Here is an 18,506-nt window from a genome sequence, read left to right as displayed (position 1 = left end):
GTACCGAATCTGTCGTGCGAGCTAAATAAGAACCAATAAAAAGCTCTACAAAGGAAATTTTGTTAAAGGATGCTGTATGGGCATTAGAATAGCACATGCCATGCTAAAAAAAAATACAAATTCTTGTTAGGTATGCGAGGATGACAGTGCTGTGCTGTTTCTGATGTGTCACAAAAAAAAAAATCAGTGCCATACAGTGTTCCTTATGGAAGTACAAACTGTTGAATTCGAAGCCCAGAAGTTTTATTCAAGAATGTTCCTCAATACAAATGTATTTAGAGATCTGAGCCACTGACTCATACATGACTATGTGGCAAACATTAATTTTTATGTGGATTATAATTTACAAGGTCTAGTCTGCATTGATTTATTGCATTCATGCTGAAACTGGGAGGGGTTCCCTGGGTATGAATAAAGAGATAAACATTTCTTGAAATCAAGACATTTGAGAACGGACAAAAGGAAGGATCTGAGAACGGTATCTTAGATTCTCTTCTTTTTCTTACAGTATCTCTAATGTTCACTTTATTTCACCTGATGCATTTAGTTTTTAGCGCAGCTCTTAGCACCCGTTTCGCGGCGTCGCTGTCGGCGTAACCACCCAACTAAACTTGGCAGGAAATTGAATTAACGTTGTGGTCATGTGACGTTAATATTTCCGCTAAGTCTAGCTGAGAAACTGAATTTTTTTATGGATGACGTGACACGGTCATGCGACGTCATTTTCCCCGCTACTTTTAGCGGAAAAACTGCATTTGTGTTGAGGTCATGTGACATCAATTTCTGCGCTAAATTTAGTGGGAAACTTAACCAGCTAAATTTAGTGGGGAAATTTTCCCGCTAAATTCAGGGAAGTTTCCTGCTAAATGGGAGGGAGCAGAAGAGGAGGAGGGGAGGGGGAAGAGGGGCATACCTTCCCATCCTCCTCTTCAAGATCTGTGCTCTAATTTCACGTTACAGAGAATTGTAAACGTTTCATATTTCATCTCATGTTTATTCAACTTTTATATTGCAGGTGCGCTCACAGCACAAATCTGGGTTGTGCTGATCCTCTACGCACAAGTTAGGAACTCCTGAGTGGCAAGAGTGGGAGTTTGGTCTGACAGCTCAAGGGACACCATTGTTCAGTATTGAATTTTTAATAATCTTCTTTTAAGCAAAGTTAAGCTTTGCTGCATGCAGTTCTTGTAAAAATAAATACCTGCAACCAAATTTACCAGGTCACGACATTTCGCCTCTGCTCTTAGTGGTCCTAGTGAGCCTCGGATAAGAGCTTACTGGTGTGCAAACACCATGCTTGTTTGAAACCACTCATTGATGTAGAGACTCGCTGACATCCAGCATTCCAATGAAACGCTGGATGTCCACAAGTCTTTCTTGAACAATGCAAGCGGGGAAGGAACCATACAATCGTATCGTATTGGGGGACATTCTACAGAGTTTTTTTTCTATGTTTTACAGATTTTTAAAAAAAAAAGCCGTAAAAGCTACATTTACGCGGTCTGTGCGCATGAGTTATATGGCCAGGGCGGCATAGTATAAAAGGCTAATTTGTAATGATCCGTCGGCTTATTACAGAGATATGCCAGACTTCTTTCAGAAAACTAGATGGAGGTTCATTCTAGCGTAGTTTTATCCCGCGAATCTGAATATCCCGTTCGTTTTCCTCAAAGATATAACTAAACGTGAGAAAACACAAAAAACATCCCACCAACAGTGACATCGTAAGAAGACCTTTCGGCCGCCAAGCGTGTGTCGCTTAAGGGCCGCGCGTCCAATCGCAAGTTTTCTAGGTATATTCTCCGGCACTGGCACCAGTCGTGACACATTTTTCTGCCCTTTTAAAAAATAGCACGTGCGTGCATAGCTTTGATAGGCGCTGAAGATGCGTGAACAAAGATTTTGAAAGCTGCTGTTCTGACGTCGCTCTCTAGGGAGGTGCTTTCACAGCGCTTTAAAAATGACTATGCAGCCTTGATTAATTAAATTAGCAAATAATTTTGATATTTGAGAATCTCGAGGTCGAATGAAGAAGATTTAAAAGTGTTTTCTCAAATACAAAACTGCTTCAGCCTCTCTCTAAGTATAGTAAGTTCGTGAAATTTTTAATCAGTGAAAATAGACCCATGGTTCCAATTAGAAACCTGCTAAGCATCATCAAAACACACTAAATCAATTTTCTTTGTAAAGATAGACGAGTAGCATTATATGGCGTTATAAAAAAATGGTCAATTTGGACGCATTGCCAGACTTCGGTTTCTTACCAGAGCGCATCTTTGCACCTGCGGTCCAGCTGCCCGGTGACCGCAGTGCGAAGCCGCCCCCTCGCCTCCCTCGTAGGATGAAGGGAAGCAAGGCGCATGTGTGTTGCGTGTCTATGCCCCTGGGGAACAGGACCGTGGGCGCAGAGATGAGCTCTGATAAGAAACTGAAACCTAGAAACTCGTCCAAATAAAGCTTTTTACAGAATGCATAAAACGCTACCCCTGAATTATATCCTTCTAAAAAAAACTTGATTTTGTGGTTTTCAATGACTCAGCAAGTTTCTAATTGAAACCATATTTTCATTTTCACTAATTAAAAAGTTGATTAACAAATTGTATTTAATTATCTGACTGATCGTTACGACTAGGTCCCTATACTACGTACGCCTGGGCGTATAACTCGCCTGCACAAACCGCATTAATATAGCTTTCACGACCTTTCTAAACATATATGTAAAGCTTGAAACTAAATCGCCCTGTACAACAGTGAAAAGGCGAAACCAACACGCTGGAGCCATATGGCTCCACCATGCTGGTATCGCCTTTTTGCTGGTATAGGATGTCCCATATTACGTTATGCATGTATGGTTCCGTCCGCCTACATGGTTCCGCCTATATCCACTACGCTGGTATAGGATGTCCCATAATACGACACGCTTGTATGGTTCCGCCCACCTGTATCGTTCCGCCTTATTCCACTATACTGGAGCCGCCTTTTTCGCTTGTATAGGATGTTCCATATTACGGTTACGCTTGTATGAGCCTTTTCCGTCATCTTTCCATCATCGAGATTTTCCAACAGGGTGCGATCTAGTCGCGCGATAACTTTCATCGCAAAAGTGACCATCGCGGGCAAAAAGTGACGCGATTTGAGCAGTCGCTACTCGACCCGACTTTTTTGCGACGCGATCTAGTCGCGGAGCGGCTGAACCAATCAACGGCGTTCGAAGCCAGAGTTTTTGAGAAACGACTCGCCAACGAAGGCGTTGGACTCGCTCATCGCGCACGCCGGTGTGACCATCTAGCTTTTTTTACCATGCGATCTAGCCGCATCGCGCGACTGCTTACATCGCCGGTGGGAATGCGCCTTAAGAGCTGCGCTCTAGAAGCGTTGATTTAGCGTTTTTAGTTTATGCTTAGCAAGTGTCGAATAGGAACTGTAGTGGCTTGCAGCGACGGCATCGTCTTTCCCGCAACACGCTCCCTCGAGCCGCGGAGGACGCTGGCACGCACCGGGGCCAAACCTCCGTGAGGGTAGACTGAACAACTCAAGTCGCCTCCACGGCAAGAGAGGAGAGAGGAAAAGAGGCCAGACGACCTTGCGAGTAGCGCCCAGTTAGGACGCAGGAACATTCCTCGTAGTTTTAATGTCGTTATTCCTGTGTAGTCCCTCAGAAAAGTAAAACCAGTTCAGTAGAACATTATTTGAAACTACAGAACCATGGGTCGAGTTTCACTAATTAAAAATTCAAGGAACATATTTATATTTATACCTAAAGGGAACTTGAAGCAGTCTTGTATTTGAGGAAACACATTTCATACTTTTTCAATTGACCTCCAGAATCTCAAGTATCATATTTTTTTCTTAATTCGGTGAATCGAGGCTGTATAGAATCACTTGCAAAGTACCGCTAAAAGCACTCCCCCGGAAAGTGACGTCACAGAAAGAGCTTTCGAAATCTCCGCTCACGCATCTCCAGCGCCCATCAAAGCTATTCACGCACACGTCATTTTTGAAAAGAGTAAAAAAGACGTCGCGACTGGTGCCAGTGTGGGAGAATATACCTAAAAACTTGCGACTGGACGCGCGGCCCTCAAGCGACGCACGCTTGGCGGCCGAAAGATCCTCTTACAACGTCACTACTGGTCGGATGTTAGTTGTCTTGTAACATTTAGTTATATCTTTGGGGAAAGCGAACGTGATATTCAGATTCACGGGATAAAACTACGCTAGAATCAACCTCTATCTAGTTTTTATAGAAGTCTTGCACTTCCCTTTGATAAAGTAACTCATCATTACATTTAGACCTTTATACTATGTTCCCCTGGTCACATAACTCACGTGCACATGCGGCGTAAGTGCAGCTTTTACGACTTTTTTTCAACAAATCTGTAAAGCATACGAAAACATTTTGTTGAATGTCCCCTAATACAATATGATTGTATGGTTCCTTCTCTGTTTGCATCATTCGGGGGGGACTGACGCATATGTAGCGCACCATTGGAACGGATGTCAGCGAGTCTCTACATCAGCGAGTGGTTTCAAACAAGCTTGATGTTTGCACTCCAGTAAGCTCTTGTGCGAGGCCCTCGAGGAGCACTAATAGCAGTGGCGAAATGTATTGACGTGGTGAATTTGGTAGCAAGTATTTATTTCGAGAAGAATTTCCTGTAGCAAAGCTCAGCTTTGCTCTAAAGATGATAATTATAAATTAAATAATGAACAAAGGTGTCCCTCGAGTTGTCAGACCAAACTCCCGGTCTTGCCGTTCAGGAGTTTCGAACTTGTGAGTAGAGGATCAGCGCAACCCAGATTTCTGCTGCGAGCACAGCTGCGACAAAGAAATTGAATAAACATGAGATGAAAAATAAAAGACATTTACACTTCTCTGTAATGCGAAATTAGAGCGCAGCTCTTGAGGAAGAGGATGGGAGGGTATGCTCTTCCACCCCTTCCCGTCTTCCACTTCTGCTCCCTTCCATTTAGCAAGAACTTTCCCTAAATGTTGAGGGAAAATTTTCCCACTAAATTTAGTGGGTTAAGCTTTCGCGCTAAATTTAGCGGGGAAATATACGTCACATGATTTTGTGTCACTTCACCCATAAACAAATTCCGTTTCTCCGCTAGATTTTGCAAAAAAAAATTTGTCTGATTATCTGAACATTAATTCAAGTTCCTGCTAAGTTTAGCGGGGCCGTTACGCCGACGGCGACACCGCGACACGTGGGAATGGGCGCCTAAGAGCTGCGCTCTACAAAACTAAATGCCTCACATTGAATAAAGTAAAAATAAAAGATAACACAACAAACAAGAATCTAAGATAGTGCTTCATATCATTCCTTTTGTTCGTTCTTGAATCTCTTGATTTCAAGAAATGTGCATCCCTTTATTCATACCCAGATAACCGATCCCAGTTTCAGCATGAATGCAACAAATTGGTGCAGACTAGACGTTGTAAACCATAATGCCAATGAAAATGAATATCTGCGACATAGTCATGCATGAGTCGGTGGCTCAGACCTCTAAACACACTTGTAGTGAGGAACGTTCTTAGATAAAACTTCTAGGCTTTGAATTTGACAGTTTAAACATCCATATGGAACACTGTATGCCGCTGATATATTTTGTGACATATCAGAAATGGCGCAGCACTGTGATTGTAGCATGCCTAATAAGAGTTCGCATTTTTTTTAGCATGGCATGTGCTATTCTGACGCCCATACAGCCCTCTTTAACAAAATTTTCTCTATAGAGCATTTTCTTGGTTCTTAACTTGCATGACAGATTCGCTACGTTGAATTTTCACTCGGCATCAACACTTTGATATATTGATGTAATAGTGAAAGTCAAGATGTATGGGCTTGAGTTACGGCCCGACAAGCACAGATGTAAAGAAAAGTACTGCCGAAAACTCAAATGTCAAAATAAAAATTACTATGTAGAATGTGAATATAATTACGGATGTGGTCATGAATTCAGTGAGCACATTCGATATAAAGAATATGTGTTAGACGCACACTCAAAGAAACCTGTTGCATCTATATTCATGCGAATAACTTGGGAGAACCAAGTGCTGCAGTCTTGAAAGGGAGTTCATTGAATGAGTGTACCGAAAACGAGTATAGACGGAGAAAGCAGTCTGATCTGCGACAACGAGCATTACATAAGTTACATGTCATTACTACTGCTACAGTACCGACTCTTTCTTATAGATGTAAACAAACTGTCAGCCGCGTCATTCGGGGAGTTTCCTCCGTACATTACATTGCTTGGCTCTCTCGAATGTTTTGCGAGAAGGTTGATGAACTGGAAATATCTAGCGTTGTTCTAGAAAAACTATTTCCTGACTCTAATTTCAGCATCGTAAAGAATATAAAAAGTTTGCTAGAAACAAGGTTAGTGCCGGAGTTCAATGAAAGAAATACTTAGTTTTGCAAAACCATTTTGCCGTAGTAAACGTATAAAGTTCCCCTAGGTAGATCTAGTCATTACGAATAATTGTGCCCGCTGCACAGCGTAAAAAAACAATTTACGACCTACAATATTTACAGGCTCACCAACTCTGAATAAGTGGAACACTTGACATTAAAGATTGGTCTCACCATGACTGTCTCTAAATAACCACATAATAATTTCCATCAACCTATATACTCCAAGGAAATATATTGTGCGAGCTGTTTAATACACCATAAGACTTTTTAACACTAACAAAAAGCCTGTAGCGGGCCACAGCCTCAGCAGTTTTCACTTCATCATGAAGAGCAATTATACATATGTGAACCTTGAAACTATGCCTGCACTGAATTGTTTCCTTAGAATGAACGTGCTATGCTTTGTTCATTACATAAATCTTTTGCAGGGCTGACAATGTTCACATCTCCCGACTGTTGGGCGCGATAGGTACATAAGATTGATGATACCAAAATAACACAATGATTATTTTTAGAATTTGGGTATAGCACGAGCGAAGCCATCTGCGGGAAGTGTTTTGCTGTGACACCTTCAAACCTACATCCGCGGGCTTTAAGTTCACATGTTAATCATGTCTGCAGACTACTGTTTGAAATTGGAACTCGTCCAACCCAAGATGTAAATATGTTCTTTTTTCATTTTAGGTTTATTAGTGGTTTTTCTGTTTCACTTAAGGAACAGATAAGAAGAATGCTTATTTCCAGTGCCATACCTAGCACATGGTGGCACGAGGACTCCCCTGTCGTAACACTGATCAAAAGTCACAGGCACGGAGGTACTACGATGCTCTTGCTGCTGAGATTACCCTCGCCATGGTCCTGGCCAGACCACAGAAGAAGAAGAGTGGTTGTTTGGGCGAGTTGGTTTGACATCTTATACAATCTTGTGCGCAACAAAGACGAGGACAAAAGCAGAGAAGAGGACACAACAAGGCGCAACTTTCAACTGAATTTTATTGAAAACGTGTTCCGGTATATATATAGTCTCAACCATCGTTACAATGACAACAAAAAGACTTTTTGTTGTCATTGTAACGATGGTTGAGACTATATATATACCGGAACACGTTTTCAATAAAATTCAGTTGAAAGTTGCGCCTTGTTGTGTCCTCTTCTCTGCTTTTGTCCTCGTCTTTGTTGCGCACAAGATTGTATAAGACACAGAAGAAGATTGAGTCCATGCTTGTGGCCACTAGGATGTCAAGATCTTGAGACCACCCAAGTAGGGGAAAATAAAAACAAATCACACTCAAGTATTTGGCAGAGATGCATTACAATGGCTAGCATATTCTTTCGGGATCAGCATATATATTCTTTCATTTTTATACTTTGTACACATACTTATAAAAAAAAAAAACTGCTCCTTTACTGCCACAGCAATATTCACCCCCGAGGAAAAGGCCATGTAGGCATGGAAATGGAGGGTACCTAATTAAGGTCGTTGTTGAAAACGTTTTATTTAGGTATAGGAGGGTACGACGCGGCCGGTTGCATGCCTTGCCGCGAAGGGGAAGGCGAGAGGGATATGGGGGAGGGAAGGAGGAAGAAGAATTATATGAGGCCGGCTACACCAGCCGTTTTGATGTAAGCCAACAGCGAGTCGAAGACAAGCTCCTTGCTCCATTGGGGCCTGTTGGTGCAGTCCAAGCGTCTTGGGTCGAATCGGTGGGCTGAGCTTGGCTAGTGCAGCCTCCCTCTCCTGTCGTCTTGCTGAGCACTCCCACAGCAGGTGATGCAGGGTGGCGAGACGCGCTGAAGGATGGTCGTTAGAGGCTGTATCGGGGTGAGGCCTACGGTCCGCTCGGCCTGAGGTGAAGTAGGGCTAATAAAGCAGCGGTCACAACAGGCATCCTCCGGGGAACTTAGTCCAATGCGGGCGAGGAGTTGTGGTGTCCAAGCGTAGCCGGCCCCAATACGACGGAGTCGGACCTGACCTCGGCCGCCCGCGGATATCCGCGTGGAATTGGGACCGCGCACTCAGGTAACCCGGCAGAAAGGCACCGCCTGGCCTCGGTGCCGGAATGCGGTGGTGGTGAGGTGTCAGTGTTTGTGTCTGAGCCGGAGGCTGTATCAACCAAAAGGCGTAGCAGCGGTTTACCGGCCGAGGGGTAAGGCAAGGACGCTCCTGCCAGCCGGTGTGCCGCTTCGTTGCCCTGGATACCCGCGTGGCCCGGAACCCAGACGACCTTGATCTTTACAGTAGGCCCCAGAACCAATTCGAGCCCAGCCACGGCCACGCGCATGGAGGAGACTGTTGGAGATCGAGGGGATGCCGATGAATGGCAAGCGTTGACAGCTTCCGTCGAGTCGGAATGCAAGAGAATTTTTGTGGGCATGAGCCGTCCAGTGGCGGTGTCACGGAGCGCTGTTCCACTCCCAGGAGAAGCGCCCGGAGCTCAACCTCAAGGGAGTCCAGTTCTGGCGGGAGCCGAATAATGGAGGTTGGACCTAAGGCCAGACAGCAGGCAGCGGCCGCAGTGGAGCCGGGCTCTGGGTCCGTAGCCGCATAACAGTAGTATCGACGCACTTGAGGTCCGTCGGCGTTAGCTGCGCGTTCGTGTGCTGCGGCTTGGAATCCACGGTGACCGGGATGGCCGCCTCCTCCCGTTTGAAAAAAAACAAACAAAACATTTGTCGCTTAAATGAAAGAAAACGGGTTCATACCGTTAACAGTTTAGCCGTACCGGCCACCAGTTTGTCAAAAGGACCGCCCGTATGGCTCAAAGGGCTCTCCAGTATGAGCCATAACGGTCACCTATTGGGCAAACAGGTCACTTCTTTGGCAAACGAGTCAGTTTTCTGGTCTAATGGGTCACTCGTTTGGGCAAAGTTCTCGCACGTTTGCTCAAACCGGAGACTTTGTTCCACAAACGGGTGACCGGTGATCGGCAAGCTGTAGCGGTTTAATCAAACGGCTCTTCGGAGCCCGTTTAATACTGAGCGTACAGATCGGGGGCATGGGCCCGCCAGTTTCAGCAGTGGCAGCCTGTTTCGGGAAAGCCGGGAGCGCCGGTTCATCGATTTTCAATCGTCCGCGTAATGCTAATAATTATATTTATACTTTGATTGCGCTAATGTTCGCTTATACTGCAACAACAATAAACATTGTCTTTTTACATAAACATGCGACGTTGCCGAGTCGATATTTTTGACAGAATTTTAAAACTTTGGGGTTCTACGTTGCCTCAATTTACTTATTCAGCTTGAATCACTGATCTGCGCTAGAGGGGGCTTGATGGCGTATTGAGCAAACAGGTATGAAGCCACCGGAAGTGAGCGCTTGGCAGGCTTTGTAACCCTTCCGAGTGTTGGTTCGAAAAGCGTCGAGGGCGCTGGATTTTCGCTTGTTCCCTCAAGAGAGCCTGCTTGCTGCGCAGTAAGAGCGCATGCGGACCCGAGAAGTCATTGAATGGGAAGCCATTCAATGCAAACATTTTGGGGTTCTAGTTGATCAAGTTGTGAATATGTCCCAAGTTCAAATGCCTCATTCTCGGGATTTAATCCAGAAGGGGAGTAGTAAAACCCAATCAAAGACACAAAAAAGCACGGTCCAAAATATCGACTGAATCCACTAGGAAGCCCAGCACATGCCCGACTTCCGGGACAAGCATCGAACTTCCGGTGGCTTCACTTGCGCCAGACTCGGAGAGCAGCTAAGCGCCATCCAGCCTCCCATAGTAGAGAGAGAAAGAGAGACATGTTTCTATTTGATGAGGGATTCACTCGCTATGGAGTTGTACTCCTGACACGGGAGGGGAAGGGTTGTGAGGGATGAGGGGGTGAGGGTGATTTCATGATGGTGGTAGGTGGCTCGAATTTCTCTCGCAGAGGACGCGACCGCGTGAAAGAATACACTTCTTGACACCGTTAATATCGCCTCCCTTCAAGACGCAGCGAAGGTAACGCGCGAACACGTGGCTGCGCGAAGATCGAGCACTGCGAGAGGAGACCCGCTGTTGCAGCAGTCAAATTACGAGCTCGCGTTGAGTGCTTTTCTTGCTCGGGCACAAGCCGAGCTTCATGCCGGCGCGCGCCATTTCCAGCGTTCAAACTTGCTGAAAAAAATCGCTTGCTTTCCGAGGCTGCAAACGCGGCGTTTTCAACTTTCTGTGGCAATTCGAAGAGCCGAGGGAAACGCGCGTACAGCGGTACAGCGGTTGGTGCACCCTCTCCACTAGCATTGACTGCAATAAAAAAAGAAGTAACCCCGAGTTTGCTTTTTTTTATGGAAGGGTGGGGTTAGGGTGCCTTCATGTGCGCTTCGTATAGAGTGATGCCAACTGCCTGTTTCCCTTTCCCCCGTCGCCATTTTGTTCCTCATTGTTTCCCCGTGCGTTTCCCGTGCGCCGGAAAGTTGCCTTTGTGTCCATCGGTCCCCCCATCCGAGGGGGGAAATGCTAATCCTCCCTCCGTGGGTTCCACAACGCTGCTCCAAACTTGTGAGATAAGGTGCTTGTTTCCGGGAGGGTTATAAGCCCACGGATTATCGCCGAGACCAAAATGGCTGCTGGTTTGTCGGCGAGTGGTATTACAAAGGGTGGCACCACCCCTAGCAAAGCGCACATGAAGGCTCTCTAGGTGGGGTGTGTCCCGGCGTCCTGCGCCTTGACCTCGCCCCCTCCCACCTCTCTGCTCAGCTCTGTCACGTGACCCGCAGCAGCGCGCGAGCTACACGCTGATAAGCATCGAGATCCGGAAGGGCGCGCCCGGCAGCCGCTTTTTTCTTTGTCCGCTTGTTTTCAGTTGCAGTTCGAACTTCGCTTGTCCTATCCGCTTCGATATGTCGTCTAACCCTGCGATTTTATTAGGATATCTCTCGACAACGTATTGGATGTGCACCAAAGCTATCAGTGTTCGAAAAGTCCTACGTGTATATCGGAAACACGCGATTCTTCAAAGAAGTCAGGTATTCTTGCGGTTTGGTTGGGTTCGGCAAATGACAGCCTGTGTGCCGCGTCGTGTTGAAACTTCAAGGAGCCCACCTTCTCTTTTTTGTGTTTGTGTGGTTGTCCTGCTTTGGCCGTGTCGACAGATATTTTGTATTACATCTTTTAAGTCAGCTATTGTGATGGTAAGTTAGTTCACTGCAACGTACTTGTTGGCAACGACTGACCGTTCTTCTACGCGCACTCTTCCAGATTATCCATAGAATTATGCAGCGTCTAATCTCGCGGCAGCCGGGAGAATAATTTCCCCCAAAATCTTCCATATAGTGGGAAATTACCTCGGCTGTATAAAACCTTAGAGTGCCGCTTCACGTTTCACAGATCGTTTGCACGTTGTACATGTCTACGGAATAAGTTGCAATAAACTTCTAGGCGAATTGAAAACGATCTTTTGTGTCTCTTTTCCTGCCCATTTGCCAGCACCTGCGCGAGCACAATTTTTGCACGTGTTTTCTTCATGTTAGAAATAAGTCTATGAGTTTCGGGACGTCTTAAATAAGTTTAAGATAACCAACCTTCCAGCCGATACCCATTTAGGGCTAGCGAATATTTTGCCTATCGGAATGGCGCCTTCAAAAGTGTCGTCACATGCCTGGTCAAATGGGTACCTTTTCAAACGGGTGCCCGTATCCCATCATCACGTTTGATCCAAACGGATCGACAGGTTTGCCATCCATTTGATTCAAACGGGTCGTCCGAAACGGTACCGGTATCAAGCGGGTACCCGTATCCCATAATCACGGTTAATCCACACAGATTGACAGGTTTGCCATCCATTGCATTCAAACGAGTCGACCAGCTTCCCACCCGGTTGAATTTTGAATGTTTTTTTCAATAGTGCTGCGCTGAATGGTGTTGGCTTGCAGAAGGAGCCTGCAAGCCAACACCGTGGAGCCTGCCAGGTGCGGCAGGCTCCACGGTGGCGGGGTTATGGTGAGTGGGAGAACCTCTTCAACGGGCCGCAGGCAGAGCAGCCTGAGAATGAAGCGGCCCGGTCTGGACCTTGAGAGGCGAAGGTGCTGCCCGAGGCGTGCCTTGTGTAGCAGGTCGCCAATAGTGTGAACGCCTGCATGACCTTGTAGCGTGTCAATCGGCGTAAAGTTCGGAAGGCCCGTGACTATGCGCATGGCACGCCAATTTAGATTCTCAAGGCGTTCATGTTGTTTTCTGGTGAGAGCCACGTGTTGGGCACCGTAGATTATTTTTTCCTGAATCAGACTTCGAACCAGCATGCGTAGACTGTGGGTGTCGGCGCCCCAGTCCTTGGCTCTAGTGCGACGGATGAGATGGAGCATATGGTTGACGTAGGATTTGATCTTGCTTAGCTATGTCTTAAGCGGTTCGTGCGTGGAGAAGTCCACACCGAGGGCACGCAGCACGTTGGTGGGGTCAATGACGGTGCCCCTAAACTTTAGCTCAATACACGAGACCGCCTCACGGCATGTGGTGCTGTTACCATAGATGGCGTATTGCGTCTTCTCTGGTGAAGGGGTTAGGCATCTCTCAAGTAGAAACCCATGTACAACGTCCAGGGCTTCCTGGGCTGCATCCCTTTAAGGACGGATTGGGCCGCACGTCGTCTATATTGTGATGTTGTCCGCGTAAATTGTGTGGCGGACGCCTGGAATCTCCTCGAGGCGGTAACTCAAGAGTGCCATCACTAGGTTGTAAAGTAGTGGTGAAAGCACTGCTGCTTGTGGGGCCCCCAGCCCGAGAGGAGCTGGTAGTGTTTGTGCCCCGCCCACTGAAATGCTGAAGGTGCGCCCGTCCAGGAACGCTCGAATGTAGTGGAGGGGCTCGCCATTAAGACCTGCTGCGGGCGCAGTGGATACGACGGTTAAATGCGGTACGGCGTCAAACGTCTTCTTCTCATCCACGGCGATCGCTATCTTGACGTCGTATCGTGGGCGCTTACCCATAAGATCATCAGCGAAAAGAGCGAGCGAGTCTTGCGTGCTGTGTCCCCGACGGAAGCCGGTCTGGCAGAAGTGGAGGACGTGGTTTACCTAAAACGTGCCATTCCAAGCCGCATCAGCGCCATCCTCTTCATGAGCTTACGTGCATGTGAAGTCAAAGTAATGTGCCGCATGGTTCGAAAGCCGCCTCAGGGCTCGGTCGGGCTTGGGGATAGGTGTAACCGTGGCTTGGCACCAGGTGGTGGGAATTTGGCCCATGTCCCAGGCCCTATTGCAAACGCCCAGGAGTTATTGCACAGCAGCTTCTGGAAGGTAGCGCATGGCTGAAGCAGTGATCATGTTGGGTCCCGCGGCACCGTGCAACTTTGTGATTGAGAATAGTGCGCCCAGTAGCTCTGCCATGGTAAAAGGCCCCTCCATACCTAGATCCATGCTTGCAGATTATGTGCGCAAGGTTCTGATATTGACCGGGTCGTAATATGTGGGACACTCCTGAGAGAAAAATATAAGGGCCAGCCTCACCAACCAATAATTTGTTGGTTATTCCCAACCGGAGGGCCATATTTTCCCCGGCCGTTCGAGGCACCTAATTAGGGAAAAATATTAAACGCGTTCCCCCGTCGTTCGGAGGTTTGCCTAATTAAGCAAAATATTAAACACGTTCGTTTAAATTTGTTTCGCCCCAACCTGAGAGATTTCTGTCGAATATTCACATTCAACTGTGAAGACTATAAAAGAATACCACTGCAATGTAAAGATTATTCTACCCTCATGCTCAACTAGTGTCGACTGGGGATACAACCCCAGTTCATACACTCACTGTGCATGAGGGTACAGTGTACCGGCAGGTTGCAGGTGTCTGCACAGAAAGATTTTAGCTGGTGGACAAAGAGGCTAACCAATAAAAATGGGTACTACTCTGAGAAAAATGCCAAAAAAGTGCCGATCTCGAATTGGCACTAACAGTGGCACACAGTATATATTATACTTTGGCTCGGTATTACGCTCGCCGTGCCTCTCTGCCGAACGATCGAGACCTGTAGCCCCCGGATGAAGTCGTACCCAAAAGGAGTGCAGAGCTACTAGAACACTACAAATTACGAAGAAGGGTCTACCTACAACCTCAGAAGAAGCTACCCAGAAAGGAAGCAGTTTCTTTGAGGCAACTGTAAAACAACACTTATGCACATAGTACCCTATACCCCTTAGAAATTCAGCCTGCTTCGAATATGACTGCAAGTCTTCCAGGGTACCCAACAACCTTTATCCCATGGCGTGTGGATGCCAGGGCAGCGCGTTGATACAACGCTTAGTGAGACTTACCAGAGAGCACTGGGAAAACCGGTTGACCATCGTGGACGCAGGTGAACAAACCAAGCCGATCGACAGGGCCCACCGGGCAACCAAGGACCATAGTCTCCTGGACTGATGGGACAAAACACCATGAGACGAAAACAGCTTCTGCCGGTTTATAGTGTGAAGACTATTATCTCCCTCTCTCTCTCCCAATTAAAAGTCGAAAGGTGAAGTAATATACAGGGTGTTTTTTTCAGCCGCAGCCAATTTCTAAAAACAATACGAGTTACATTAGGACAACTTATTTTTTGTAGTCGCTTACCCGACTTGTAACCACTAGAACGAAGTTGTTGCTGCAAATAAGGGACTAATTAACACATATATTTAAATTAACTTTTAGTCAATTATTCTAGAGGGCATATTGTATTTACAATATTGATGTCCATGCTCCAGGATGTATGCGCCAAGAGAATGCTGTAATAAACATGTAAGCATTTGGGAGCTACCGGCTAATTATATTAGATACGGAGGCTAAGTCTAAACAAAACTAATTTAGAAAAGAGCGACAGCCATGTCACTCACTGTCTGTGCCCCCACGTAACCTCAGAGTTACGACGTCACCAGTGATGGGGGCACTCCCGCCGGTACTATCGGAGTGTGTTCATTTTGTATTTGTGCTTTTGGTGTAAAATTTAAAGTTTGGCGCCTGCTGTCAGCCTTTCATTTCGTCCTCGTCATCTCAACACGCAGACAACGATTTTTGATACTTGCCTTTTTATCGAAACAAAACAAGCTGTTTTGTAACACTGAGCAAATAACGTTATGTATCGATAACAGAAACGTCATCCGCAGCCTCTGCCCAAGAAGACACAGCACAGTCGGCGCCGGCTGCATCCGCAACATTTACAGCTTACACCGAAAGCTGGCACCCACATCACATGTGACATCGTTACTGTGAGGCATCGCGAGGGCAGAGATAGTGACGCGATTATCGCTCATTTCTAAGTTAGTTTAGGTTTAGGGAAGCTCAAAAGAACTGAAAAAATTTAGCCAGAATTGTCCAAGTGCTTACAAGTGTATTTCAGCTTGCAGTTGCAGCATACAGCCTCGAGGTTGGACATCAATTTTGTAACGGCAATATGCTCTGTAAGGTCATTAATTGAAGAGTTTTCTTTAGATATAATACTAAGTTAGCCGCTTAATTCCAAAAAAAATCTCGTTTCTAGTCGTGGCCAAGTCGGGTAATGTACCGTATTTACTCGAATGTAACGCGACCCCAATTGTAACGCGAGGGGTGACTTTTCAAAGCGCAAAAAAAAAAAAAAAGGACACGAATGTAACGCGAGTAAAGTGAGGGGAAAAAACTACCTTCAATTGTTGCACATAGTGGCCAGCACCTGCATTTTCTAAAATTTAAATGAGTTTACTCGTCGCTTTCGCCATCGGTGACGGCGACAACGAGGTCCGTGGAAGCATTTTCGGCCGAGCTCACACTTGAAGAGCGCTTCTCGCTGGAGCCTCCACCCACGGATACTCGATTCTGTCCCATCTGGCCGTCGAGCCGCGGCAGAGCTTCCGATTTCCTCAGCCATCACAATTGCACTTCTTTTAAAGCGGGCCTCGTACTGAGCTCGTCACGTTGCCATTTGCTCGAGTCCAGTCGCGAAAGCACAACGCAACAGCCCGCGAAACTCAGTCAATTCAGTCGTGTTCGGGCACATGAGTAAGCTAACGCTAACATGGGCGAGACGAGTCGGAAACACGAATAGGATTGGATTGGATGTTGCCAGCGCGCAGATGTTGCAGCACAAAATTGGAAGATCGCGAGACCTGTCGTAGACATTTTAAAAAGCCTGTGCCACAACACCGCCAAGGCAAATTTTGAGGCGTCTCGAATTTAACGCGAACCCACAAATTCGGTGAGGGAAATTTAAAAAAAAAAGTCACGTTACAGTCGAACAAATACTGTAATCCAAAAACTAAAAAAAGTGTACAAATGTCCCTCTTATTGTTTTTAAAATTTGGTGCAGATAAAAAACATGACTAGAGTGTTATTAATTCTGACACATACTTCCACAGTAAATGCCTAGCAACCTGTTCGTGGCATTATGTATTGCTGCATCTTTCAATAGCAACTTCTCACGATTGATATAACGTAAGATTAATGTTAATTTAAAATGTACGATTTATCAAATAAGTGCATTACAAAGTGTCCAGATTTACACTAAAAGATCATTGAGCATATAACTTCACCAAACATGCATCTATATATATATATGTATATGTAGTAATGAAGTCGCACTTCGAAACGTTGTTGAAGTTTTAAAGCATTTAGTGAGTCGACGTTTCGGCCTGAGACATGTATGTATATATATATATATATATATATATATATATATATATATATATATATATATATATATATGGGTGATTTCATCTCAAATCGGGCAGGCTAAAAGTGTCTAATTTTTAATTTTCACGAAAAAAGATATATGTTTTGGGGATATTTCTCAAATAAAGGAGGGCGCAAACCGCATGTTCTCCCGATTTTTCGTTCTCGAGTTACGAGCCCTAGAAGCCGCAGTGGCAGAAACTAGTATTCTTGCCTGCCGTCGCAGGTCGCGTGGTTGACACCATCTGCTGACGCTATTGTTTTCTCTACACCCTTTTAAATTTTCCCCCTCATTTAATAGGTACTAAAAAGATACCTTGATGTATTCAAATATTTTTAGAAATTTGATTGTTTTCTAAAACACATGTCAAACTCGTCGCTCCGGTGGCTTTTTCGTCAAATTTGACAGGTCATTACTTTGTGTGTATTAAGGTAAATTTTCTTTCTTTGGCTCTACAGAAAGCCCAAAGCAAGCCCATTATAGATATAATAATATCATTATGAACTGTCCACTAGCCGCTCCGCTACCTTCACGTAAACGTTGTAAGAAATAACAAATGTTGAAAGTTTGAGCTCGATTTTCTCAAAAACCCCATTTCTGTAAATTTTTATTTTTTTAATTCTTTTAGACATATTAGTCGACTACAAGAAAAAACAGTCTAGAATTGTAATATTTCGGTTGTATGTCCTCTGTTTGAGCCGCAATCGCCTGAAATGTGTCAACATCTGTTATTTTTCACAACGTTTACGTGAGGTAGCGGAGCGGCTACGCGGCAGATAATAATGATAATATTATATCTCTAATGGGCTTGCTTTGGGCTTTCTGTAGAGTCAAATAAAAAAATTTACCTTAAGTACAGACAAAGCAATGGCCTGTCAAATTTGACCTAAAAGCGACCAGAGTGACGAGTTTGACATGTTTTTTAGAAAACAATCAAACTCCTAAAACTATTTGAATACATCAAGGTATCTTTATAATACCTATTAAAAAAGGGGAAAAGTAAAAGGGTGTAGAGAAAACAATAGCGCCAGCAGAGGCTGTCAAACACGCGACCTGCGACGGCAGGCGAAAACACTAGTTTCTGCCACTGCGGCTTCTACGCTTCGTAACTCGAGAACGAAAAAATCTGGGGAACTTGCGGTTTGTGCTCTCATTTCTTTGAGAAATGCCCCTAAAAGATATATTTTTTTCGTGAAAATTAAAAGCTGGACCCTTTCAGCCTGCCCGATATGGGAAATTTCATCTCAAATCGGGCAGAATAAAAAAGTCTGATTTTTAATTTTAACAAAACAATTATATGTTTTGCGGGCATTTATCAAATAAATGAGGGCGCAAATCGCATGTTCCCCAGATTTTTTGTTCTTCAGTTACGAAGCGTAGAAGCCGCAGTGGCAGAAACCAGAGTTTTTGGCTGCCGTCGGATGTCGCGTGTTTGACACCCTCTGCTGGCGCTATTGTTTTCTCTACACCCTTTTAACTTTTCCCCCTCATTTAATAGGT

Source organism: Ixodes scapularis, unplaced genomic scaffold (genome assembly GCF_016920785.2).
Source record: "Ixodes scapularis isolate PalLabHiFi unplaced genomic scaffold, ASM1692078v2 PGA_scaffold0__279_contigs__length_252992795, whole genome shotgun sequence".
Classification (NCBI taxonomy): Eukaryota; Metazoa; Arthropoda; class Arachnida; order Ixodida; family Ixodidae; genus Ixodes; species Ixodes scapularis.
Note: the sequence above shows the minus strand (reverse complement) of the source record.